The sequence below is a fragment of the Mustela lutreola genome, chromosome 13 (assembly GCF_030435805.1).
Source record: "Mustela lutreola isolate mMusLut2 chromosome 13, mMusLut2.pri, whole genome shotgun sequence".
NCBI lineage: Eukaryota > Metazoa > Chordata > Mammalia > Carnivora > Mustelidae > Mustela > Mustela lutreola.
The window spans coordinates 89,387,159-89,415,074 of NC_081302.1; the positions used below are offsets into that span (position 1 = coordinate 89,387,159).

At 40.5% G+C, this 27,916-nt stretch overlaps 1 non-coding gene across 1 annotated transcript; it reads right to left on the reverse strand.

The window, feature by feature from the left end:
- Nucleotides 1-20,577: 20,577 nt before the first annotated feature.
- On the reverse strand, nucleotides 20,578-20,684 carry LOC131814183 (U6 spliceosomal RNA). Its single transcript, XR_009347184.1, has one exon. It is a non-coding gene; the product is annotated as a U6 spliceosomal RNA (small nuclear RNA).
- Nucleotides 20,685-27,916: the final 7,232 nt, after the last annotated feature.

The window sequence follows — 27,916 nt, forward strand, 5'->3', positions numbered from 1 at the left end:
GAGCGAAATCCTCTTTGTCCTAGCACCCCTCTGCCTGAGAGAGAAGCGCGCTTGCGCCTGTGGAAAGAGCCTTAAGGAAAGGGACACGTCTTTCACTGCGCTCCCCAGGAGCATGTCTGTGGAAGGTGCAGCACGCTGCCCAGGGAGAAGAGCAGGAGCCGTTGGCCTTCAGGTCTGCAAACGGTTGCGAAGCAGGAGAGCCGGCCCTGGCAGGCACAGGGGCCGGTGGCAATACAAGTGTCACCCGCTCCCTGTGCAGATAGATGGAAGCCTGTCTGCTCAGAGAGAGGAGGGGCTGAGTAGGGCAGGGCGCATGCTCCACTCTTAGGAAGGAGTCTGGGCAGAAAGCATGCCTGTCCTGAGCCTCTGGGCCCAAGGAGACAGCAGCGCTTTGGCCACCTGTCCCTGGGGCAGACATGCGCTAGCCACCAGGCGCTTACGCTGAACTCGCAGAAACAGCTCCCTGAAATAACGGGGAGTCAGACGCCGTCTTCCTCCATGATGTGGAAGCTTGGAGGTTGCACGGGGTTTAAGGGGAAGGGGTGGGGACAGTCCCCCAAAGCTCTCTATTCAGTGCTAGGGCGGTAAGCATGGATCCTGTCACCTCTCCTTTCCTGTGGGGAAATCACTGGTCTAGTCCACGAGTCCGCCTGAGCGCCAGAGTAAAAGGCCAAGCGATGCCTACACCGGGAGATGGTAGTGTGTATAGGGTGCCATCCTAGGCTCCGCACGCTAATGCAGGGTTGTGGCTGTGTCTGCTTAGTTCGGCCTGGCAGGGTGAATCCAGCACGCGAACTTGGAGTCCGGGAAAAAAGGCCCAAGAGGCACCAGCTCTCCCGCAGCTCTTCTTCCCTGACGCGACTGAAGCCTTGCTGAGGAAACAGCGGCGAAGTGCCAAAGCCTCTGCGAAAGCATAGCATTCTCTGAGAAATGTTTACGGGCTGCTGCTGTTTGCCTGAGCCCTGTCTCCCGGTGGGAGAAACATGCATACAGCGAAAGCCTCTTTGCCTTGTCATCTGCCCTTGGAAAGCACAGCATTCTTTTGGACATCTGAGTTGGGTTTGGGGATGCTGCTGCTGCTTGCTGAGCTAGTCTCCAAGGCGGCACGGTGGAAGATACCCGCATGGAACGAAATACTCTTTGCCCTAGCATCCCCTCGCCTTTAGCGTGGTTGCACATGTCTGACACCGCGCTCCCCAGGAGCAAATGTGGGGAAGACACGGCACGCCGCCCACAGAGAAGAGACGGAGCCGTTAGCCTTGGGTTCAGGAAACGCTCGGATAGCAGGATAGCCTGCCGTTGCCCAAACAACAGGCCTGTGGCTAGACAAGTGTCCCCCGCTCCCTGTGCGGTGAGATGGAAGCCTTGCTGCTAAGGAGACATGAGATTTCGTCTAGGGCAGGCGCGCGTACTCCCCTCTGAGGAATGAGTCTGCGCAGAACGCAGGCCTGTCCTCTGCCTCTGGTCCCAAGGGCACAGCATCTCCTTCGACAACAGTCCGTAGGGCAGACTTGGGCTTGCTACCAGGCACCATACCCTGAATTCGCAGAAACAGCTCCCACGAGAAACGGGCAGTCAGATACCATCTTCCTCCAAGATGTGACATCGTTGTCAGTGACAGGGGGTGTGCCGGGGAAGGAGTGGCGACAATCCCCCAAAGCTTCCCAATCTAGTGCACAGGCGGTGTTCAGGGATCCTGTCGCCTCTCCTCTCTGTGTGGAAGGCACTGGCCTTGTCCATGAGTCCGCCTGAGGGCCAGTGCAAAAGGCCAAGCGTTGCCTACACTGGGAGATGGTAGTGTGCATAGATTACCATCCTAGGCCACGCACGCGGCTGCAGGTTTGTGGCTCTGTCTGCTTACTTCAGCCTGGTTGGGTGAATCCAGGGCGTGAACATGGAACCCTGGAAAGCAAGGCCCAAGAGGCACCAGCTCTCCCACGGCTTCTCTTCCCTGAGGCGACAAAGCGGACGCCCAAAGCCTTGCTGAGGAAGTAGCAGCGAAGTGCGGTTCGCACCAAGCTGAAAATCTCTGCGAAAGTTTAGCAGTCGCTGGGAAAGCAGAGTTGGTTCTGTGAGCTGCTGTTGCTGCTTGCCTTAGCCTAGTATTCGCAGCATGGCGGGAGAAACCCTCATAGTGCGAAAGCTTCTTTGCCCGGGCATCCCCTCTAGGAAAGCACATCATTCTTTGGGAAAACAGAGTCGGGTCTGTGGGAGGCTGCTGCTGCTTGCCTGAGCTAGTCTCCACAGCACAGTGTAATAAACCCGGATGGAGCGAAATACTCTTTGCTTGGGCATCCCCTCTGCCTGAGAGAGAAGCGTGGTTAAGCCTGTGGAAAGAGCCTTAAGGAAAGGGACACGTCTGTCACTGCAGAGCGACGGAATCCTGGCTGCTAAGGAGACACGAGGGGAAGATTAGGGCAGGGGAAAGGGCTCCACTCTGAGGAAGGAGTCTGGGCAGAAAGCATGCCTGTCCTGAGCCTCTGGGCCCAAGGAGACAGCAGCTTTGGCCACCTGTCTCTGGTGGAGACATGGGCTTGCCACCAGGCGCCTACCCTGAACTCGCAGAAACAGCTCCCTGAAAGAACTGGCAGTCATATTCCGTCTTCCTCCAGGATGTGGAAGCGTTCGCAAAGGCACGGGGTGTCCAGGGAAGGATTGGGGACAGTCCCCCACAGCTCCCCATCCCAGTGCGCGGGCGGTGTGCAGGGATCGTGACGCCTCTCCTCTCCTGTGGGGAAGGCACTGGCTTGGTCCCCGAGTCTGCCTGTGCGCCAGAGCAAAAAGCCAAGCTTTGCCTATGCCAGGAGATGGTAGTGGGCATAGAGTGCCATCCTAGGGCGTGCACGATTCTGCAGGGTTGTGACTGTGTCTTAGTTCAGCTAGGCAGTGTGAACCGAGGTGCTAACATGGAGCCCGGGAAAACAAAGCCCAAGAGGCACCAGCTCTCCCAAAGCTCTTCTTCCCTGACGGGACCGAGCGAACGCCCAAAGCCTTGTTGAAGCGGCAGCGAAGTGCGGTTCACGCCAAGCTGAAAACCTCTGCGAAAGCATATCAGTTGCTGGGAAATCAGAGTCGGTTCTGTGGGCTGCTCTTGCTCCTTGCCTTAGCCTAGTATTCGCAGCAGAGTGGGAGAAACCCGCATAGAGCGAAAGCCTCTTTGCCCGGGCATCCCCTCTGGGAAAGCACAGCATTCTTTGGGAAATCAGAGTCGGGTCTGTGGGATGCTGCTGCTGCTTGCCTTAGCTAGTCTCCACAGCTCGTTGTAATAAACCCGCATTGAGCAAAATCCTCTTTGCCCGTGCATCCCCCTCTGCCTGAGAGAGCACCTGTCGAAACAGCCTTAAGGAAAGGGACACGTCTGTTACCGCGCTCCTCAGGAGCATGTCTGCATAAGGCGCAGCACGCCGCCCTGGGAGAAGTGAAGGAGCTGTTGGCTTTGCTGTCGGGAAACGGTGGTGAAGCAGGAGAGCCTGCCATAGCAGGAACAGCAGGCAGGTAGCAAGACAAGTGTCACCCGCTCCCTGTGCGGATAAAATGAAGCCTGGCGGCTGAGGAGACACGAGCGGCTAAGGAGACATGAGAGCGCTCGTGATCCTCTCTGAGGAAGGAGTCTGGGCAGAAGGCAGGCCTGTCCTGTGCCTCTGGTCCCAAGGGGCCAGCATCTCCTTGGACACCTGTCCCTAGGGAAGACTTGGGTTTGCCACCAGGCGCAATACCCGGAACTCACAGAAACAGCTCCCTGGAGAAACAGGCAGTCAGAGGCATTCTTCCTCCAAGATGTGGCAGCGTTCGCGGAGGCACAGGGTTTCCGGGGAAGTAGTGGGGGACAGTCCCCCACAGCTCCCCATCCCAGTGCATGGGCGGTGATCAGTGATCCTGTCGCCTCTTCTTTCCTGTGGAGAAGGCACTAGCCTAGTCCCCGAGTCTGCCTGCGCGCCAGGGCAAAAGGCCAAGTCACCGGAGATGGTAGTGTGCATAGAGTGCAATCCTAGGCCTCACATGCTGCTGCAGGGTTGTGGCTCTGCTTAGTTTGGCCTGGCAGTGTGAACCCAGGGCGGGAACATGGAGCCCAGGAAAACAAGGCCCAAGAGGCACCAGCTCTCCCACGGCTCTTCTTCTCTTAAGCGACAGAGCTAATGCCCAAAGCTTTGCTGAGGAAGCAGAGGCGAAGTGCAGTTCGCACCAAGCCCAAAAACTCTGCAAAAGCAGAGTAGGCGCTGGGAAATCAGAGTCGGTTCTGTGGGCTGCTGTTGCGGCTTGACTTAACCTAGTATTCACAGAACGGTGGGAGAAACCCGCATAGAGCAAAAGCCTCTTTGTACGTGCATCCCCTCTGGGAAAGCACAGCATTCTTTGGGAAATCTGTGTCAGTTCTGTGGGATGCTGATGCCGCTTGTCTGAACATAGTCTCCGAAGCATGGTGGGAGAAACCCGTATGGAGTGATATCCTCTTAGCCCGGTCATCCCCTCTGCCTGAGAGAGAAGTGTGGTTGCACCTGTGGAAACAGCCTTAAGGAAAGGGACACGTCTGTCACTGTGCTCCCCAGGAGCATGTCTGGGAAAGGCGCAACAACGCCGCCCTGGGAGAAGAGAACGAGCCATTGGCCTTGTTGGGAAACGGTCGTGAACCAGGAGAGCCTGCCATGGCAGGAACAGCGGGCCGGTGGCAAGACAAGTGTCACCACAGTCTATGATGACACTTTTGAGTCAAGGTTCATCTACTCTACAGATGAGACTGTAAAATTTTTAAAGGCAACATGTTTAAAGGCAACATCATGAAAGAAGGTTTGGTGGGTTGCTTTGAATTTCTATTCATGGTATCAGATGAGTTTAAGGGAGCATAATCCAATAAAAAATTAAAATGAATTTTAAATAATAAGAAAAAAACATTTTAATGTCTTTGCCTTTGTGATTCCTGCAAATGAAACTACAAGAAAGGACTGAGAACATTTTCTTTTTTTCGATTTGTTTTTCTTCAATTTGGACCTCCTTCTTAGGTCTCTGATCAAAGAATGCTACACAGACTCTGTAGTGTAGAAAGGACAAAATATCATATTACAAAATATTCCATTCCTATCCTTTTGTATACCCAGAACAATAAGTTAATATATGTGCTGCCAAAGGAGCACACCAGAGCTATAAGTTAAGTGAAGATTGTACTGGGAAGATGAAACAATTATTCCATAAAATGAGTGGGTTTTGAATGGGACATGAAGGGTGGACTTGTGAGTTAAGAAAAAAATATATATATAAAGACTTAATGAAGGTTTAATTAAAGCATAATAACTATGCTGTATTCCTAAAATATATTAAAATGATGATATGGAAATACCTTGCCTAGTACTTAATATCTCACAGAGTAACATCAAAGCACCTATTAATCCTTTCTACTAACAGCTGTTCCTCTTTGTTTCACTTTACATAACATGTGATGGATTGACATTTGTAGAAATGAGGAAACATGGAAGAAAGTGAACAATTAGAAAGGATCAAAATACAGTAATAAACCAGGTAAATAACCAGTGAATATTATTATAGTAAATATATGCACATTTATAAACTGAGAATTTTCAGGAGTGACAGCCAATGTAGAAGATCGAGATGGTGTTATAGAAAATTCCATAAAACCCTTTGCATTAGTTTAACAGCCTGGTATAATATTTAGAAATATGTGTAATTTCTTTGAGCAGTTAAGCATAGAAAAACATGGCTGAAATAATGATAAACACTTAACATTTACTTAAATTTTTGTTTATTTTTATCCTTTAATGCCCATCTTGTGTTCATAATGTCCTAAGTATTTGTGGTTGTTGGATCAAAGTAAATTTGAAAATTTCCATGGGGAGGGGAAATGGTATCTGTTTGTAAAACAAAACAAAACAAAACAAAAACACAGGGCACCTTTCCTATGGTTGTGAGCTGCCCTTCCCTTACTGCTCAATGCATTTTCATTAACACCCACCTCACAGTCCATAGGCAGCTATCTGTGTTCCCATCTTTAAGAAATTTTATCCTACAAGTCTTTTCTCATGACCTATTACATAAATCAAACAGACATTCAACCTCTTGGAATGGAATCAGAAACCCACAAAGCTGACTGCTGTCAGGACTCATAAGGAAGGCAATTAATAAATTTATTATTTAGGAGAGGAGTTGTTTGCTTTCCAAAAATCCATGCAAAGTTGGAATGTTATCCGGAGTGTATATCAAACTGACGAAGCAAAAAATGCCTTTTTATCTCAGGTTCACCCATTTGACAATCATTATATTTTCTCCTTTATCTCTGGTTTGGTCAGCTATGCTAGTGTCAGAACACTTAATTCATTCAGTCAATCAACAAAGACCTATTTAGTACTAATTTTTTGTGGGTGGGATGAATAAGACAAATATCTGCCACAATGGAGCATATGATCTAGAGTTTAAAATTCATATTTGAATTACTTACATACCACCACATACATGAACTACATACTTACCACCACAAATGTAAACAACACTTATAAAATTGATAATGCTAAGGAGAAGACCTTAATATTAAAAGCAATAAAATTGATATGTCTATTAGTAGAAATAAAAAATAGTCATATATTAACTAAAGTAAAATTTAGGGCTCCCTGGGTGACTCAATCAGTTAAGCAACTGCATTTGGCTCAGGTCATGATCCCAGGGTCCTGGGATTAAGACCTGCATCGGGCTCACTGCTGGGTAATAAGCCTGCCTCTCGATCTTCCTCTGCCTGCCACTCTGCCAACATGAGCTCTCTCTCTCTCTCTCTCTCTCTCTCTCAGTCAAATAAACAAATAAAATCTTTTAAAAAAAGATAAATATAAAGTAACACTTACTGGAGATTTGGGGATGGTGATGTCATCGAGATGGCAACATGGATGCATGGATGGCTCCTTATTTATTGCGAAAGGTAAATGTATAGTCAAAACCAGATTCTCTAATATTATAATGGTGATATATAAATCATTTAGTAGTCTAGTTTAAAAGTTAAAAAAACAAGCCTATTAAAAATAACTATAACTGCAATCATTTGTTATTGAAAGTACAATATAAAAATGATCTAAAATGTAAAAACATCAATAACCTATTGTTATAGGAGAAGTATAAATTTTCTGTAAACTATTGAAGTTCAGTTGTTTTCAAAATAAAATGGAATGTTATAACTAACGTATTTTATATAAGCTTAATGGTAAATATAAAAAAATATGTAGTAGATTCACAAAAGATTTTGATAAAGAAGTTAAAACATACTGCCACAAAAAGTCATCAGATTACAAACAAAGAGAACAAGACAGGAAATAAAGAGCAGAGCATCTACAAAAGAGAAACAAAACAGATAAACACTGGGGAAAGAAAAAAAATTTAAAAAAGGGAAGGGAAGGCAAACCATAATACACTTAACCATAAGTAACAAACTGTTTCTGGAGGGGAGATGGGCAGGGGAATGGGCTAAGCCAGTAATAATTATTAGGAGGTCACTTGTGATGAGCATTGATGAGCATATGTAAATGGTGAATTACTAAATTCTACTCCTGAAACTAATATTACACTATATATTAACTAAAATTTAAATAAATAATGAAATATAAAAAGAATGAAAGGCAATAGTTAAGTCCTTACCTATCCATAATTACTTTAACTGTAAGTGAATGGAATCATCAGTTGGAAGACATAGAAAGGCTAGAATAGATTAAAAAAACAAACAAAAAACACAAGATCCAACAATATGTTGCATATAAAAGAATCACTTTAGCTTTAAGGACACACATGGGCAGAGAGTAAAGGGATGGAAAAAGATATTCCAAGCTAATGATAACAAAAAAAAAACAAGGGTGGCAATAACTATAACAGACAAAATAGGGTTTATATAAGCTAAAAATCACCACAGGAGTCAAGGAAGGTCAATATACAATAAGAAAAGTGTCATCAATTCATCAATACAGTAATTGTAAATATCATGTACCTAATATTGAGCCACATAAATATATAAAACAAATACTAACAAAACAAAAAGGAGAAATAAATAGCAATACAATAATATCTGGGGACAATAATACCCCACTCTTACCTATGGATAGATCATCCAGACAGAAAATCAATAAGAAAATAGTGAATTTAGACACTATGCCTGGACAACTGGGTGGCTCAGTCAGTTAAGCCTTTGCCTTGGCTCAGGTCGTGATCCCAGGGTCCTGAGATAGAGTCCCACATTGGGCTCCCTGCTCAGGAGGGGGTCTTCTCACTCTGTCTCTGCGCTTGCCCCTTGCTCATTCTCTCTGCCCTGCTCTCTCTCTCTCAAACAAACAAACAAAACAAACAAACAAACAAGAACTATGTCAAATGAACCTAATATATTTACAGGATATTCCATCCAATAGTATCATAATAAATATTCTTCTCAAACACATGTGGAAAATTTTCTAGGATAGATCACATTTTAAACCGCAAAACAAGAGTCCCCCCAAAATCAATAATATAGAAAGCATATCAAGTATATTTCCAGCCAAAATAATATGAAACTAGAAATCAATACAGAAGGAAATTTGGAAAATTTACAAATACACAGACATACACATTTTTAAACAAACGAAAAATCAAAAAAAGAAGACAAAGTGGGAATAAAAATACATCTTGAGGAAAATAAAAAAATATATACCAACAAATTATGAGAAGCAGCAAAGCAGTTATAAAAGGAAATTTTATAGCTATAAATGTATATAAAAAATATTTCAAATAAAGAACTTAATATAAAAGTTCAAAAAATACAAAAAGAACAAAGTAAACTTAAAAGTAGCAAAAGGAAGGAAAAAAATAAAAATTAGGGCAGAAATAAATGAAATATAGAATTAAAAAACTAGAAAGTCTTTTTTAAAAGGTAAATAAAATTAAACTTGGTAATGGTAAATAAAAAAAAAATAAAGAGAGCTATCCAGAATAGATCACATCCTTGGTCCTAAATCAGGACTCAACCGGTATCAAAAGATTGGGATCATTCCCTGCATATTTTCAGACCACAATGCTCTAAAGCTAGAACTCAACCACAAAAGGAAGTTTGAAAAGAACCCAAATACATGGAGACTAAAGAGCATCCTTCTAAAGAATGAATGGGTGAACCGGGAGATTAAAGAAGAATTGAAAAAAATCATGGAAACAAATGATAATGAAAATACAATGGTTCAAAATCTGTGGGACACAACAAAGGCAGTCCTTAGAGGAAAATATATAGCGGTACAAGCCTTTCTCAAGAAACAAGAAAGGTCTCAGGTATACAATGTAACCCTACACCTAAAAGAGCTGGAGAAAGAACAAGAAAGAAACCCTAAGCCCAGCAGGAGAAGAGAAATCATAAAGATCAGAGCAGAAATCAATGAAATAGAAACCAAAAAAACAATAGAACAAATCAACGAAAGTAGGAGCTGGTTCTTTGAAAGAATTAATAAAATTGATAAACCCCTGGCCCGACTTATCAAAAAGAAAAGAGAAAGGACCCAAATAAATGAAATCATGAATGAAAGAGGAGAGATCACAACTAACACCAAAGAAATACAAACTATTATAAGAACATACTATGAGCAACTCTATGCCAATAAATTTGACAATCTGGAAGAAATGGATGCATTCTAGAAACATATAAACTACCACAACTGAACCAGGAAGAAATAGAAAACCTGAACAGACCCATAACCTGTAAGGAGATTGAAACAGTCATTAAAAATCTCCAAACAAACAAAAGCCCAGGGACAGATGGCTTCCCGGGGGAATTCTACCAAACATTTAAAGAAGAACTAATTCCTATTCTCCTGAAACGGTTCCAAAAAATAGAAATGGAAGGAAAACTTCCAAACTCATTTTATGAGGCCAGCATCACCTTGATCCCAAAACCAGACAAGGATTCCACCAAAAAAGAGAGCTATAGACCAATATCCTTGATGAACACAGATGCAAAAATACTCAACAAAATACTAGCCAATAGGATTCAACAGTACATTAAAAGGATTCTTCACCACGACCAAGTGGGATTTATTCCAGGGCTGCAAGGTTGGTTCAACATCCGCAAATCAGTCAATGTGATACAACACATCAATAAAAGAAAGAACAAGAACCATATGATACTCTCCATAGATGCTGAAAAAGCATTTGACAAAGTACAGCATCCCTTCCTGATCAAAACTCTTCAAAGTGTAGGGATAGAGGGCACATACCTCAATATCATCAAAGCCATCTATGAAAAACCCACCGCAAATATTCTCAATGGAGAAAAACTGAAAGCTTTTCCGCTAAGGTCAGAAACATGGCAGGGATGTCCATTATCACCACTGCTATTCAACATAGTACTAGAGGTCCTAGCCTCAGCAATCAGACAACAGAAGGAAATTAAAGGCATCCAAATCGGCAAAGAAGTCAAATTATCACTCTTCGCAGATGATATGATACTATATGTGGAAAACCCAAAAGACTCCACTCCAAAACTGCTAGAACTTATACAGGAATTCAGTAAAGTGTCAGGATATAAAATCAATGCACAGAAATCAGTGGCATTTCTCTACACCAACAGCAAGACAGAAGAAAGAGAAATTAAGGAGTCAATCCCATTTACAATTGCAGCCAAAACCATAAGATACCTAGGAATAAACCTAACCAAAGACGCACAGAATCTATACTCAGAAAACTATAAAGTACTCATGAAAGAAATTGAGGAAGACACAAAGAAATGGAAAAATGTTCCATGCTCCTGGATTGGAAGAATAAATATTGTGAAAATGTCTATGCTATCTAAAGCAATCTACACATTTAATGCAATTCCTATCAAAGTACCATTCATCTTTTTCAAAGAAATGGAACAAATAATTCTAAAATTTATATGGAACCAGAAAAGACCTCGAATAGCCAAAGGGATATTGAAAAAGAAAGCCAACGTTGGTGGCATCACAATTCCGGACTTCAAGCTCTATTACAAAGCTGTCATCATCAAGACAGCATGGTACTGGCACATAAACAGACACATAGATCAATGGAACAGAATAGAGAGCCCAGAAATAGACCCTCAACTCTACTTTTCGACAAAGCAGGAAAGAATGTCCAATGGAAAAAAGGCAGCCTCTTCAATAAATGGTGCTGGGAAAATTGGACAGCCACATGCAGAAAAATGAAATTGGACCCTTTCTTTACACCACACACAAAAATAGACTCAAAATGGGTGAAGGACCTCAGTGTGTTAAAGGAATCCATCAAAATCCCTGAGGAGAACACAGGCAGCAGCCTCTTCGACCTCAGCCGCAGCAACATCTTCCTAGGAACAATGCCAAAGGCAAGGGAAGCAAGGGAAAAAATGAACTATTGGGATTTCATCAAGATCAAAAGCTTTTGCACAGCAAAGGAAACAGTTAACAAAATCAAAAGACAACTGACAGAATGGGAGAAGATATTTGCAAACGACATATCAGATAAAGGACTAGTGTCCAGAATCTATAAAGAACTTAGCAAACTCAACACCCAAAGAACAAATAATCCAATCAAGAAATGGGCAGAGGACATGAACAGACATTTCTGCAAAGAAGACATCCAGATGGCCAACAGACACATGAAAAAGTGCTCCATATCACTCGGCATCAGGGAAATACAAATCAAAACCACAATGAGATATCACCTCACACCAGTCAGAATGGCTAAAATCAACAAGTCAGGAAATGACAGATGCTGGCGAGGATGCAGAGAAAGGGGAACCCTCCTACACTGTTGGTGGGAATGCAAGCTGGTGCAACTTCTCTGGAAAACAGCATGGAGGTTCCTCAAAATGTTGAAAATAGAACTGCCCTATGACCCAGCAATTGCACTACTGGGTATTTACCCTAAAGATACTAACGTAATGATCCAAAGGGGCACGTGCACCCGAATGTTTATAGCAGCAATGTCCACAATAGCCAAACTATGGAAAGAACCTAGATGTCCATCAACAGATGAATGGATCAAGAAGGTGTGGTATATATACACAATGGAATACTATGCATCCATCAAAAGAAATGAAATCTTGCCATTCGCGACAACATGGATGGAACTAGAGCGTATCATGCTTAGTGAAATAAGTCAAGCAGAGAAAGACAACTATCATATGATCTCCCTGATATGAGGAAGTGGTGATGCAACATGGGGGCTTAAGTGGGTAGGAGAAGAGTAAATGAAACAGGATGGGATTGGGAGGGAGACAAACCATAAGTGACTCTTAATCTCACAAAACAAACTGAGGGTTTCTGGGGGGAGGGGGTTTGAGAGAAGGGGGTGGGATTATGGACATTGGGGAGGGTATGTGCTTTGGTGAGTGCTGTGAAGTGTGTAAACCTGGTGATTCACAGACCTGTACCCCTGGGGATAAAAATATATGTTTATAAAAAATAAAAAATTGAAAAAAAAGACAGCTAGACTAACTCAGAAAAAAGAGAGAAGATTCAATAAAATCAGAAATGAAAAAGGAGACATTATAACAGATACCACAGAAATATAAAGGATAAAAGACAGTTAAATGCTAGCGAATCAAAAGCCTAGAGGAAATGGACAAATTCCTAGGCACATACAACCAATCAAGACTGAATCATAAGGACATAAAAAATGTGAACAGACCAATAAGGGGTAAGGAGATTGAATCCGTAATAAAAACCTTCTAACAAATAAAAGTCCAGATCAGATGATTTCCACAGTGAATTCTACCAAACATTTTAAGGCAAAATAATACAAATACTTTTTAAACCCTTCCCAAAGAGTTGAAGAGGTTGAAATACTCCGAGGCACATTTTACAAGCCAGCATTTTCTTGATATCAAAACCAGACAGGAGCACTACAAAAGCAAAACAAAACAAAACAAAAACAAACAAACAAACAAACAAAAAACAAAGCAGCAACAAAAAGAACTACTGGATAATATTCCTGATAAATAAAAATGTAAAAATTCTCTACAAAATGCTACAAAACTGAATTCACCAGCACATATCAGTAAATGTGATGCATTATATTAATAGAATGATCAATAAAAACTCATATGATCAACTCAATATATGCAGAAAAGGCATTTGACAAAATTCAACACCCTTTCATAATAAAAATACTCACCAAACTGGGTACAGAAAGAATACACATCAACATAATAAAAACCACATATTCCGTGGAAGGATTCAAGATGGTGGAGAAGTAGCAGGCTGAGACGACATCAGGTAGCAGGAGATCAGCTAGATAGCTTATCTAACCATTGCAAACACCTACAAATCCAATGGGAGATCAAAGAGAAGGAGAGCAACAATTCTAGAAACAGAAAATTGATCACTTTCTGAAAGGTAGAGCCGGCAGAAAAGTGAACCCGAAGAACAGGAAGGTAGACCACGGCGGGGGGGTGGGGTGCAGCTCCCGGCAAGCGGTGGAGCAACGGAGCACAAAATCAGGACTTTTTAAAAGTTTGATCCACTGAGGGATATCACCCCAGAGGCTAAACCAGAGTGAAGCCCAAGAGGGGTCAGCATAGTCCCAGGTCCCTCAGGGTCACAGAAGGACCAGGGGTATCTGAGTGTCACAGAACTCACAGGTATTAGAGTGGGGAAGCCGGCTACAGAGACAAAGCTGAGGAGTGAGCTCTCAACCCAGGGTTACTTTGAACCAGGCATAGGCAGGATGAGCTTGGAGCATGGCCAAGGGCCAGGGAGACGGGAGTAATTGAGCTCTTTTCTCCAAGCATGGCCAGAGGCCAGGGAGATGAGAATGACCAAGGACTTTTCTCCAAGTACGAGTGACAGAGCGCTTTTCTCCAAGCATGGCCAGAGGCTGGGAAGATGGGAGTGATTAAGCACTTTTCTCTAAGGGTGCACTGAGGAGCGGGGCCTTGAGCTCTCCACTACTCTGGGCAGGATTGTGAGACCGCCATTATCATTCCATCATCCAGAACTCTACGGAAAGCCTTCAGGGAATAAAAGCTCCTGGATTACTTAGCCTTACCCCAGGTAAGGGCAGGACAAATCCATCTCGGGCAAAGACACTTGAGAATCAATACAACAGGCCCCTTGCCAGAAGACCAACAAGAAACCCAGCCAAGATCAACTTCACTTAGTAAGGAGAACAGTGGAATTCCAGAGGAGGAGAAAGCAAAACAAGGAATTCGTGGCTTTCTCCCAATGATTCATTAGTCTTGCAGTTATATATTTTTTTCTTTTTTCTTCTGCTAATTTTTTAACTTTTACCCTTTCCTCTTAATGATTTTTAACTAGTTTATTTTTAAAATACCTTACAAAAAATAATAATCTATTTTGAATCTTCATTATTATAGTCATATTTTATCCTCCATTGTACCTAACTATATATTTTTTTACACATAGAGTTTTTTCTTTTAAAAAATTTGGGGTATAACTTCTCCTAATAGAACAAAATATACCCTAAATCTATCTCCAAGATTGTTCTAGTGTCCAGCCTGAGCAAATTCTCTCCAGTTTATTTTTCTTTATTGTCCCAACCAACTTGCTTTATCAACTTATTTTTTAGAACTTAAATTTATTTATCATTTTTTTAAAGATTTTATTTATTTATCAGAGAGAGGGGGGGAGAGAGTGAGCACAGGCAGACAGAATGGCAGGCAGAGGCAGAGGGAGAAGCAGGCGCTCTGTCGAGCAAGGAGCCCGATGTGGGACTCGATCCCAGGACGCTGAGATCATGACCTGAGCCGAAGGTAGCTGCTTAACCAACTGAGCCACCCAGGCATCCCTTTTTTCCTCATTTTTATAGGTTTATTCCATCCCTTCATTGTGCCTACGCTTATATGTTTTTCATCCTTTAAAATCTTGGGAGGTAGTCTCTTCTAAGAGACCCAAATACTCCCAAAATTAAGTGAGTGACCCTGTTCTAGTCACAAGTCTAGTATATATATATATTTTTTTCTTTTTTAATATTTTTTCCTTGTTTTCTTTTTTTTAAACCTTTTTTTCCCCCTTGAACTTCTTTTTTATCCCCTTTCGTTCTCCCACAACTTGGGTCTCTTCTGATTTGGTTAAAGCACATTTTCCTGGGGTCTTTACCACCTTTTTAGCATTTTATTTGCTCCTTTATATATTCTTATCTGCTCAAAATGACAAGGTGGAAAAACTCACCACAAGAAAAAGAACAAGAGGCAATACCAAAGGCTAGGGACCTAATCAAAACAGACATTGGTAATATGACAGAACTAGAGTTTAGAATGACAACTCTCAAGGTTCTAGTTGGGCTCGAAAAAGGCATGGAAGTTATTAGAGAAACCCTCTCCAGAGAGATAAAAGCCCTTTCTGGAGAAATAAAAGAACTAAAGCCTAACCAAGTTGAAATCAAAAGAGCTGTTAATGAGGTGCAATAAAAAAAATGGAAGTTCTTACTGCTAGGACAAATGAGGCAAAAGAATTAGTGATATGGAAGACCAAATGATTGAGAATAAAGAAGCTGAGCAAAAGAGAGACAAAAAAATACTGGACCACGAGGAGAGAATTTGAGAGATAAGTGAACCCATAAGATGACACAACATTAGAATAATTGGGATCCCTGAAGAAGAAGAAAGAGAGAGGGGAGCAGAAGGTATATTGGAGAGAATTTTGTAGAGAATTTCCTTATTATGGCAAAGGGAAAAAACATCAAAATCCAGGAGATGCAAAGAATGACCCTCAAAATCAATAAAAATGGGTCCACACCCCGTAACCTGATAGTAAAATTTACAACTGTTAACAACAAAGAGAAAATCCTGAAAGCAGCCTGGGAAAAGAAGTCTGTATTGTACAACAGTAAAAACATTTGATTGGCAGCAGACTTATCCACAGAGACCTGGCAGACCAGAAAGAACTGGCATGATATATTCAGTGTTAAATGAGGAAAACATGCAGCCAGGAATACTATATCCAGCTAGGCTATCATTGAAAATAGAAGGAGAGATTAAAAAGCTACCAGGACAAACAAAAGCTGAAAGAATTTGCAAACACCAAACCAACTCTCCAGGAAATATTGAAAGGGGTCCTCTAAGCAAAGAGAGAGCCTAAAAGTAGTAGATCAGAAAGGAACAGAAACAATATACAGTAGCAGTCACATTATAGGCAATACAATGCCACTAAATTCATATCTCTCAATAGTTACCCTGAATGTAAATGGCCTAAATGCACCAATCAAAAGACACAGGGTATCAGAATGGATAAAAAGCAAAACCCATCAATATGCTGCCCAAGAAACTCATCATAGACACGAAGACACCCCCAGATTTAAAGAGAGGGGGTGGAAAACAATTTACCATGCTAATGGACATCAGAAGAAAGCTGGGGTGGCAATCCTTATATCAGATCAATTAGATTTTAAGCCAAAGACTATAATAAGTGATGAGGAAGGACACTATATCATACTCAAAGGGTCTGTCCAACAAGAAGACCTAACAATTTTAAATATCTATGTCCTGAATATGGGAGCAGCCAACTATATAAACCAATTAATAACAAAATCAAAGAAACACATCGACAATAATAAAATAATAGTAGGGGAATTTAACGCTCCCCTCATTGAAATGGACAGATCATCCAAGCAACAGATCAACAAGGAAAAAGGCCTTAAATGACACACTGGACAAGATGGACATCACAGGTATATTCAACACATTCCATCCCAAAATAACAGAATACACATTCTTCTCTAGTGCACATTGAACATTTTCCAGAATAGACCACATCCTGGGTCATAAATCAGATCTCAACCATTATCAAAAGATTGGGATCATCCCCTGCATATTCTCAGACCACAATGCTCTGAAACTAGAACTCAATCACAAGAGGAAATTTGGAAAGAACACAAATACATGGAGACTAAACAGCATCCTTCTAAAAAATGAATTGGTCAACCAGGAAATTAAAGAAGAATTGAAAAAATCCATGGAAACAAATGATAATGAAAACAAAAGTGTTCAAAATCTGTGGGATACAGCAAAGGCAGTCCTGAGAGGAAAATATAAAGCTGTACGAGCCTTTCTCAAGAATCAAGAGAGATCTCAAATACAAAACATAACCCTACACCTAAAGGGGTCAGAGAACAACAAAGAAAGCCTAAACCCAGCAGGAGAAGAGGAATAATAAAGATCAGAGCAGAAATCAATGAAATAGAAACAAACGAACAAAAAAACACACAAACAAAACAAAACAAAACAAAAAACCAATAGAACAAATCAACGAAACTAGGAGCTGGTTCTTTGAAAGAATTAATAAGATTGATAAAGAAAGAGAAAGGACCCAAATAAATAAAATCATGAATGAAAGAGGAGAGATCACAACCAACAGCAAAGAAATACAAACAATTATAAGAACATACTATGAGCAACTCTACGCCAACAAATTCAACAGTGGGGAAGAAATGGATACATTCCTAGAGACATATAAACTACCACAACTGAACCAGGAAGAAATAGAAAACCTGAACAGACCCATAACCAGTATGGAGATTGAAACAGTCATCAAAAATCTCCAAACAAACAAAAGCCCCGGGCCAGATGGCTTCCCAGGGGAATCCTACCAAACATTTAAAGAAGAATTAATTCCTATTCTCCTGATACTGTTCCAAAAAAATAGAAATGGAAGGAAAACTTCCAAACTCTTTTTTTTTCTGAGGCCAGCATCACCTTGATCCCAAAACCAGACAAGGATCCCATCAAAAAAGAGAACTACAGACCAATATCCTTGATGAACATGGATGCAAAAATTCTCACCAAAATACTAGCCAATAAGATTCAACAGTACATTAAAAAGATTATTCACCACGACCAAGTGGGATTTATTCCAGGGCTACAAGGTTGGTTCAACATCTGCAAATCAATCAATGTGATACAACACATTAATAAAAGAAAGAACAAGAACCATATGATACTCTCCAGAGATGCTGAAAAAGCATTTGGCAAAGTGCAGTGTCCCTTCCTGATTAAAACTTTTCAAAGTGTAGGGATAGAGGGCACATATTATCAATATTATCAAAGCCATCTATGAAAAACCCACTGCAAATATCATTCTCAATGGAGAAAAACTGAATACTTTTCCGCTGAGGTCAGGAACACAGCAGGGATGTCCGTTATCACCACTGCTATTCAACATCGTACTAGAAGTCCTAGCCTCAGCAATCAGACAACAAAAAGAAATTAAAGGCATCCAAATTTTGCCAAATTGGCAAAAGAGAAGTCAAACTATCCCTGTTTGCAGACGATATGACACTGTATGTGGAAAGCTTAAAGGACTCCACTCCAAATCTGCTATAACTTGTATAGGAATTCTGTGAACTGTCAGGATATAAATCAATGAACAGAAATTGGTTGCATTTTTTTTTATACCAACAAGACTGAAGAAATAGAAATTAAGGAGTGAATCCCATTTACAATTGCAGTCAAAACCCTAAGATACCTAGGAATAAACCTAACCAAAGAGACAAAGAATCTATACTCAGAAAACTCTTAAGTATTCATGAAAGAAATTGAAGAAGACACAAAGAAATGGAAAAATGTTCTATGCTCCTGTATTGGAAGAACAAATATTGTAAAAATGTCTATGCTACCTAAAGCAATCTACACATTTAATGCAATCCCTATCAAAATCCCATCCATTTTTTTCAAAGAAATGGGACAAATCATCCTAAAATATATATGGAACCAGAAAATATCTCGAATAGCCAGAGGAATATTGAAAAAGAAAGCCTAAGTTGTTGGCATCACAATTCCAGACTTCAAGCTCTATTACAAAGTTGTCATCATCAAGATAGTAGGGAACTGTCCCCAAAACAGACATAGATCAATGGAACAGAATAGAGAGCCCAGAAATACACCCTCAACTCTATGGTCAACTAATCTTCAACAAAGCAGGAAGGAATGTCCTATGGAAAAGAGACAGCCTCTTCAACAAATGGTGTTGGGAAAATTGAACAGCCACATGCAGAAAAATGAAGTTGGACCTTTTCCTTACACCATACATGAAAATAGACTGGAAATGGATGAAGAAGCATAATGTGAGAAAGGAATCCATCAAAATCCTTGAGGAGAGAACAGGTAGCAACCTCTTCGACCTCAGCAGCAGCAAATTCTTCCTAGGAACATCGCCAAAGGCAAGGGAAGCAAGGGCAAGAATGAACTATTGGGATTTCATCAGATCAAAAAGCTTTTGCACAGCAAAGGAAACAGTTAACAAAGCCAAAAGATGACTGTCAGAATTTATCTGGGAGAAGATATTTGCAAATGACATACCAGATAAAGGGCCAGTATCTATCCAAAATCTATAAAGAGCTTATCAAACTCAACACCCTAAGACCAAATAATCCAATGAAGAAATGGGCAGAGGACATGAACAGGCATTTCTGCAAAGAATACATCCAAATGGCCAACAGACACATGAAAAAATGCTCCACATCACTCGGCATCAGGGAAATACAAATCAAAACCAGAATGAGATACCACCTCACACCTGTCAGAATGGCTAAAATGAACAAGTCAGTCAATGACAAATGCTGGCGAGGATGTGGAGAAAGGGCAACCCTCCTACACTGTACGTGGGACCACTCTGGAAAACAGCGTGGAGGTGCCTCAAAAAGCTGAAAATAGAACTAGCCTATGACCCAGTGATTGTAGTACTGGGTATATACCCTAAAGATACAAATGTGGCATTCTGAAGGGGCACATGCACCCAAATGTTTATAGCAGCAATGTCCACAATAGTTAAACTATGGAAAGAACCTAAATGTCCTTCAACAGATGAATCAGTAAATAAGATGTGGTATATATGTACAATGGGATACTATGCAGCCATCAAAAGAAATGAAATCCTGCTATTTGTGATGACGTGGATGGAACTAGAGGCTATTATGCTTGGCAAAATAAATCAATCTGAGAAAGACAACTATCATATGATCTCCCTGATATGATGAAGTGGAGATGCAACATAGGCGGTTTCGGGCGTACGAAAAGAAAAATAAAAGAAGATGGGATTGGGAGGGAGACAAACCATAAAAGACTGAATCTCACAAAACAGACTGAGGGTTTCTGGGGGGAGGTGTGTTGGGAGAGGATGATGGGGGTATGGACATTGGGGAGGGCAGGTGCTATGGTGAGTGATGGTGAGTGCTGTGAAATGTGTAAACCTGGTGATTCACAGACCTGTACCCCTAGGGATAAAAACACATTATATGTTCATAAAAAATCAAAAAAATAATTTAAAAAATCCATTAAAGAAAAAACACATATTGCACGCCCAGACCTAATCTCATATTCAATCAAAAAAGTTTGAAAGTTTTCCCCTTAAAGATCAGAAAAAAGACAATTGTGTCCACTTTCACTATTCTCATTTGACATAGTACTGGATGTCTTAGCCAGAGAAAAAAGGAACACAAAGAAATAAAAGACTCAAAAAAAAAAAAAAAAAAAAGGAAGAAGTAAAATTTTCTTTTTTTGGATAACATGAACTTACATGTAAAAGAATCCTAAAAAATTCACAAAAAATTTTGAATTAACAAATTTAGTAAAGCTGCCAAATACAAGATCAATATATAAAAGACAAGAATTTTGTTTTGTAAAGTTTTTTTTTTTATATGGAATGCTTCCCAGTTTTTCATGTCATCCTTGTTCAGTGATCAAGCTAATCTTCTCTGCATCATTCCAATTTTAGTATATGTGCTGCCAAAGTAAGCACAAGACAGGAGCATTTTAACACTCTAATGATGAACTGTCTGAAAAAATAAAGAGAACAATCTAATTCACAATAGCATCAAAACTAATAAAATACTTAGGAAAAGATTTAACTAAGAAGATGAAAGATCTGTACCCCATAAACTATGACATTGATAAAGAAATTGAAGGAGACATAAATGGAAAGATAGCTCATATTTATGAATGGTAAGAATTAACATTGTTAAAATGTCCATACTACCGAAAACCATCTGTAAATTCAATTCCTATCAAAAATCCAATGTTAGGGGCGCCTGGGTGGCTCAGTGGGTTAAGCCGCTGCCTTCGGCTCAGGTAATGATCCCAGGGTCCTGGGATCGAGCCCTGCATCAGGCTCTCTGCTCAGCAGGAAGCTGCTACCTCTTCTCTCTCTGCTTGCCTCTCTGCCTGCTTGTCATCTCTCTCAGTGAAATAAATAAATAATCTTTAAAAAAAACCAATATTGTGTTTTTACAGAAGTAAGTAAAGAATCCTAAAATTTATATGAGACCATAAAAGACAACAAATAATTAAAGCAGTTCTGAGAAAGAATAAAGAAGCGAAATTACACTCTTGATTGGAAACTATACCACAAAGCCCTCATGCTCAAAACAATAAAGTATACTGGCATAAAAACAGACCCATAAACAAGTAGAACAGAATTGAGAGTCCAGAAATAAATCCTTTCATACAGTCACCTAATATTTGACAGGGGCCAACATATATAATGGGTAAAGATAGTCTGTTCAATAAATGATATTTAAAACTGAATAGTCACATAAACCAGCATGAAACTGGAACCTTATATTACTCATAAATCTTAACTTGAAATAGATTAAAGACTTAAATGTGATGCATGAAACTAAATTTCCTAAAGGAAAACATAGGAAAAATTCTCCTTGACATTGGTTTTGCCAATAATTTTTTGGATACCAGACCAAAAACACAAGCAAAAGAAGCAAAAATAAATAAATGGTATTACATTAAACTAAAGTTTCTGCATTGCCAAAAAAAACAAAAGAGAGAGAAAGAATGAAAACACAATCCACAGAATGGAAGAAAATACTTACAAATCTTATATCTGAAAAGAGGTTAATAACCAACAGATACAAATAGAAAATAATATATAATTTAAAAAATAGCAAAAGTATCTCAATAGACTTTTTTTTTCAAAAAAGTTATATAAATGACCAACAGGAGCATTAAAAAGTGCTCAACGTAAAAACTCAGGGCAAAGTCATTATGTTGTTGTTGTTGTTGTTTACCTCTGAAAAACACAGCAAGATATTACTACCTATTAGAATATATACTACCAAAAAAATAAAACTAACAAATTTTGGTAAATATTGGGTAAAATGCGGAACTTATGCACTGTGATAGGGATATAAATTTGTATGGAAAACAGTATGGAGATTATTCATATTATTAAAAGTAAAATTACCATATGATTCAGTAATCCCACCTCTAGGTATATATCTAAAGGAAACGAAGTCACTATTCGAAGACATATCTGCACTCTTATGTTCATTATAAAATTATTAACTCTAAGCAAGAGATGGAAATAACTTCAGTATCCATTAATGGATGAATGAATAAAAAAGTATGGTAAATATATACTATGGAATACTACTTAACCATGAAAAATTAAGAAATACTGCCATTTACAACAGCATGGATGGATCTTGAAGGTATTATACTAAGGGAAATATTTCAAAGATTTTATATATTTTTTTTAATTTATGTATTATGATATCCCTTACATACAGAATCTGAAGGAAAAGCAAACTAATGGAAACTTAGAGTTGAGTTGACAAGAGGTGAACCTGGGGTAGAATAAGGTGGTCAAAGGGTACAAACTTGCATCTATAATATGAAAAAGTTCTGGGGATCTAATGTACAGCATGATGATCATAGTTAATAATATATACATACTTTTTTATTGTTCTTCCCTTTATTAAATTTTGCATATATCACATTCTTACAAGTTGAAAGTTTATAGCAATCTTGTATAAAATAGTTCTGCTGCAACCATTTTTCTAAACATTTGTTCATTTTGTGTCTCTCTGTCACATGTTGGTAAATCTTGCAATATTTCAAGTTTTTTCATTATTATTGTATTTCTTATGGTGATCTGTGATCAGTAATTATGACCCACTGAAATCTCAGAACTAATTTACTTAAGGTATATACATTGTTTTTCCTTAAAGACATAATGCTTTTGAACAGTACAGTATAGTGTTTATTTTTTATATGCACTGGGAAACATAATTTTTCATTTGCACTGGGAAACCAAAAAAAAATAATAATGATTTGACTTAGTTAATTGAGATAATCGCTTTATTGAGGCAGTCTGGAACAAATCCCACAAGACCTCTGAAGTTCATCTCTACTGTACTATATACATAAAAGTTGCTAAGAGAGTAGATCTTAAAATTCCTTACCATACATGCATAAAAAACAGTGGCAACTATATGAGATAGTAGATGTATTAACATTTATATGTAGATTATATTGCAATACAGATGTATGCCAATTTATCAAATTGTACAAAATTTACACAATGTTAAAAGTTTGCAGTGTTATAAGAAATCATTTCTTAAATTTACAAATTACAATATGTCAATTATTTTTCAATAAAGCTGGAAAAAACTTTTTGTAGAATTAATCTATTTTTCAAAAAAGGAATTAAGGAAGTAGAAACTGCAACTAACTCTGAAATAATGATATACAACATCCATTTTAGTTATATACACTGTGACAAACACTATTAGTTAGTTTACAATGAAGGAATACTTATGAAGCATGAAGGATGGTCTATAAATAAGGCTGAAAGAGCTCAGTTTTAAGGTTTAAATTTAAAATCTTCTTTTGAAATACTGAACTGACCACCCAGTTTTCCAAACATAAATGTCTTAACTGCATGAATTTATTTCATACAACTCTATAATCTAGTTTCATAAGAAAGCAGCATGCAAATTTTGAATAAGACAGACTTGCTTAAGTTTCTTTATGTTCAACAGTAAAGGACACTTCCCTAAAAATAAATAGAAGAAAAATCAGCATATTTATTATGATAATTATTATTCATAATGAGATTCGTATTGAATTAAGGAATATATATCCTCAGAAGGGGTAAAGTAAAATGAAATTTATTTTGGTAAATGTGTCTATGAAGAGTCAATACAATGCCTCAATATAAATGAATATTATCATTTTGAACAATTTAATTACTATTATTAGAATTATTATAAGTATAAAAATAGCTATCATTTTAGCATGGAATAAGAGACTCTCGTGCTCCATGCTTCATTACATCCACACAACAACTCTGCATAATAAGTATTATCATCACCATTTCATGGGTGACAAAACTGAGGCTAACACATTTAGATAACTGGTTTATGATTACATGGATGATAAAGATGCATCACACTAATTTAGGCTTCATGATTTCAGAATTGTACTCTTTCCACTGCACATTCTATTACTCTGTAAATACTTGGCTTGTTTTCATTTAGTTCTTTAATTTTATTCATGTGGCGATGGCTTAAAGCTTCATTTAAAGGAAGCGTAAAAAATTCATTTCGCCAAAAGCTCCCAAGAATTAAAAATGTCATGGATCTAATGTAGACATGGATATCATTAGTTAATGGGTAACTATATATTTTCCACTCTAGTGAGATAACAATCAGAGTATTTTTCTAAGTTTTAGTCTCTGAGTGTTCAAAAGGACTTTGTTAAAATAGAAATATTTAGACAAAGGTGATCAAAAGTCTGGATCAGGTCACCTTAAGATAAATATTAGGAAACTGAGTAAACAAATGGAGATTTGAACACTGAGCTATGATATAATGAATGGTTTAAAGTATTTAGTAGAGCATAGAAAAGCCCTTTAAAGCCTGGTCTTAGCCTAGCATTGCAGCTTCTGGGATATCTGTCTATCTATCATCTATCTATCTATCTATCTATCTATCTAGATATAAATTTGAAAACTTTTTTAGACAGGAGGGGATGAGGTGGGCAAGGCGCGTGCTCCTCTCTTAGGAAGGACTCTGGGCAGAAAGCATGCCTTTCCTGAGCCTCTGGGCCCAAGGAGAGGCGAACATGGCACCCCTGAAGGCAAGGCCCAAAAGGCACCAGCTCTCCCGAAGCTCTACTTCCCTGACATGACAGAAGCCTTGCTGAGGAAGCAGCAGAGAAGTGATGTTCGCTCCAAGCCAAAGCCTTCGCAAAAGCACAGTATTCGCTGAGAAATGTTCTGCGGGCTGCTGCTGCTTGCCTGAGCCCAGTCTCACGGTGGGAGAAACCCGCATACAGCGAAAGCCTCTTTGCCTGGGCATCTCCCCTGGGAAAGCACAGCATTCCTTGGGAAATCAGAGTTGGGTTTAGGGCTGCTGCTGCTGCTTGCCTGGGCTAGTCTCTGCAGCTCGGTGGAAGATACCCGCATGGAGCAAAATACCCTTTGCCCTAGCATCCCCTCTGCCTGAGAGAGAAGCCATGTGTGGGGAAGGCGCAGCATGCCGCCCCCGGAGAAGAGAAGGAGCCGTGGGCCTTGGGGTCGGGAAATGCTCGGGAAGCAGGATAGCCTGCCGTGGCACGAACAGCAGGCCGCTGGCAAGACAAGTGTCACCCACTCCCTGTGTGGAGAGATGGAAGCCTGGCTGCTAAGGAGACATGAGGCGACGTCTAGGGCAGGGTCGCGTGCTCCACTCTAAGGCAGGAGTCTGGGAAGAAGGCACGCCTGTCCTGTGCCTCTGGTCCCAAGGGGACAGCATCTCCTTGGCCACCTGTCCCAAGGGCAGACTTGGGCTTGCCACCAGGTGCCATTCCTGGAACTCGCAGAAACAGCCCCATGGAGAAACGGGCAGTCAGATGCCGTCTTCCACCAAGATGTGGCAGGGAATTGGGTGGCAGGGCGTGTGCCAGGGAAGGAGTGTAGACAGTCCCCCACAGTTCCCCATCCCAGTGCACGGGTCGTGTGCAGTGATCCTGTCGCCTCCTCTCCCATGTGCTGAAGGACTGGCCTAGACCCCGAGTCTGCCTGAGCACCGGACAAAAGGCAAAGCCTTACCTACCCCAGGAGATGGTAATAGGCATAGAGTGCCATGCTAGGACACGCACGCAGCTGCAGGGTTGTGACTGTGTCTGCTTAGTTCGGCTTAGTAAGGTGAACCCCGGGCGTGAACTTGGAGCCCAGGAAAGCAAGTCCCAAGAGGCACCAGCTCTCCCGCGGCTCTTCTTCCCTGCCGTGACAGAGCGAAAACCCAAATTCTTGCTGAGGAAGCAGCAGTGAAGTGCGGTTCATGCCAAGCTGAAAACCTCTGCGAAAGCATAGCAGTCGCTGGGAAATCAGAGTCGGTTCTGTGGGTTGCTGTTGCTGCTTGCCTAAGCCTAGTATTCATAGCAGGATGGGAGAAACACGCATAGAGTGAAAGCCTCTATGTCCGGCATCCCCTCTGGGAAAGCACAGCATTCTTTGGGAAATCAGAGTCCAGTCTGAGGGATGCTCCTGTTTGCCTGAGCTGGTCTGCACACCACGGTGTAATAAACCCGCATGGAGCGAAATCCTCTTTTCCTGGGCATCCCCTCTGCCTGAGAGAGAAGCGCGGTTGCGCCTGTGGAAAGAGCCTTAAGGAAAGGGACACGTCTTTCACTGGGCTCCCCAGGAGCATCTGTGGAAGGTGCAGCACGCTGCCCAGAGAGAAGTGCAGGAGCCATTGGCCTTCTGGTCTGGAAACGGTTGCGAAGCAGGAGAGCTGGCCCTGGCAGGCACAGCAGCCGGTGGCAATACAAGTGTCTCCCGCTCCCTGTGCAGAGAGAGGGAAGCCTGGCTGCTAAGGAGAGAGGAGGGGATGAGTAGGGCAGGGCGAGTGCTCCACTCTTAAGATGGAGTCTGGGCAGAAAGCATGCCTGTCCTGAGCCTCTGGGCCGAAAGAGATAGCAGCTCCTTGGCCACCTGTCCCTGGGGCAGACATGCTCTAGCCACGAGGCGCCTACCCTGAACTCGCAGAAACAGCTCCCTGAAATAACAGGGAGTCAGATGCCGTCTTCCTCCAGGATGTGGAAGCTTGGAGGAGGCACGGGGTTTAAGGGGAAGGAGTGGGGACAGAGTAGATGTCCATTATCAGATATATAATTTGCAAATCCCTTCTCCATCTTTATGGTTTCTCAATGGAGCTTTGATAGCTGTGTCTTTCAAGAAATATGCTAATACTTTCCTGGTACACGGAGGTATGACTAGAACATTATCAATGTTGACCTTTGCAAAGAAAATAATGGCTTAAGATATATGTCGTCTGCAGCTGTTGGGAGTGTTCTTTAATATCAAGCAGATCTAGTTAGTTGATAATTTTGTTCAAGTCTTACATATCTTACCAATTTGATGACCATTTGTCTATATAATCTTAAAATAAAGGTGTTGCAATTTTTTTCCATTTCTCTTCTAAGGTAGAAGTTATGATTTTTGTTCTTAGTTTTTCCCTATATATCCCCAAATCTGTTATTAGGTATTAAAAGTCAAGAATTATTATACTCCCTGATGAATTCATCCGTTTACTCTTCTGTAATTTTGACTTTATCTTTATGTCTGATAATGAAATTTGCTTTAAAAATCACTTTACATTATCTTGATATAACCACCAAAGTTATAGTGTGATTACTGTTAATATAGCATATTTTTTCCTTTACTTTATAAAGCACTTCTATATTTAATCCTGAAAAAAATAAACAGCTTTTTAGCTCTGGAAGCATCTTTCTAAATTATCTTTTCTTTTTTTTTTTTTTTTAATGAATCAGTAGCAATTTTGGTTAAGGGACCTAAACTGAAAGTAGGTTTAGAACTTTATTTATTTATTTATGTATTTAGTAAAAGATTTTATTTTGTATATTGACAGCGAAAGAGAGAGAGAGAGAGGAAGTGCACAAGCGGGGTAAATCACGTGCAGAGGGAGAGAAAGAAGCAAGCTCCTTGGGGGTGCAAGTAGTCCCATGCAGGGCTGGATCCTTGTACACTGGAATCATGACCTCAGACAAAGGCAAAAATCTGCTTAAACAACTCAGTCATCCAGGCACCCCTAGAAAATTTAAAAAAAAAAAAAGACCTTTTAAAAACATTTTGTTTTTTTTTTTTTAATATTTTATTTATTTGACAGACAGAGAGACAGGAAGAGGAACTATAAGCAGGGCAGAGGGAAAAGGAGAAGCAGGTTTCCCACTGAG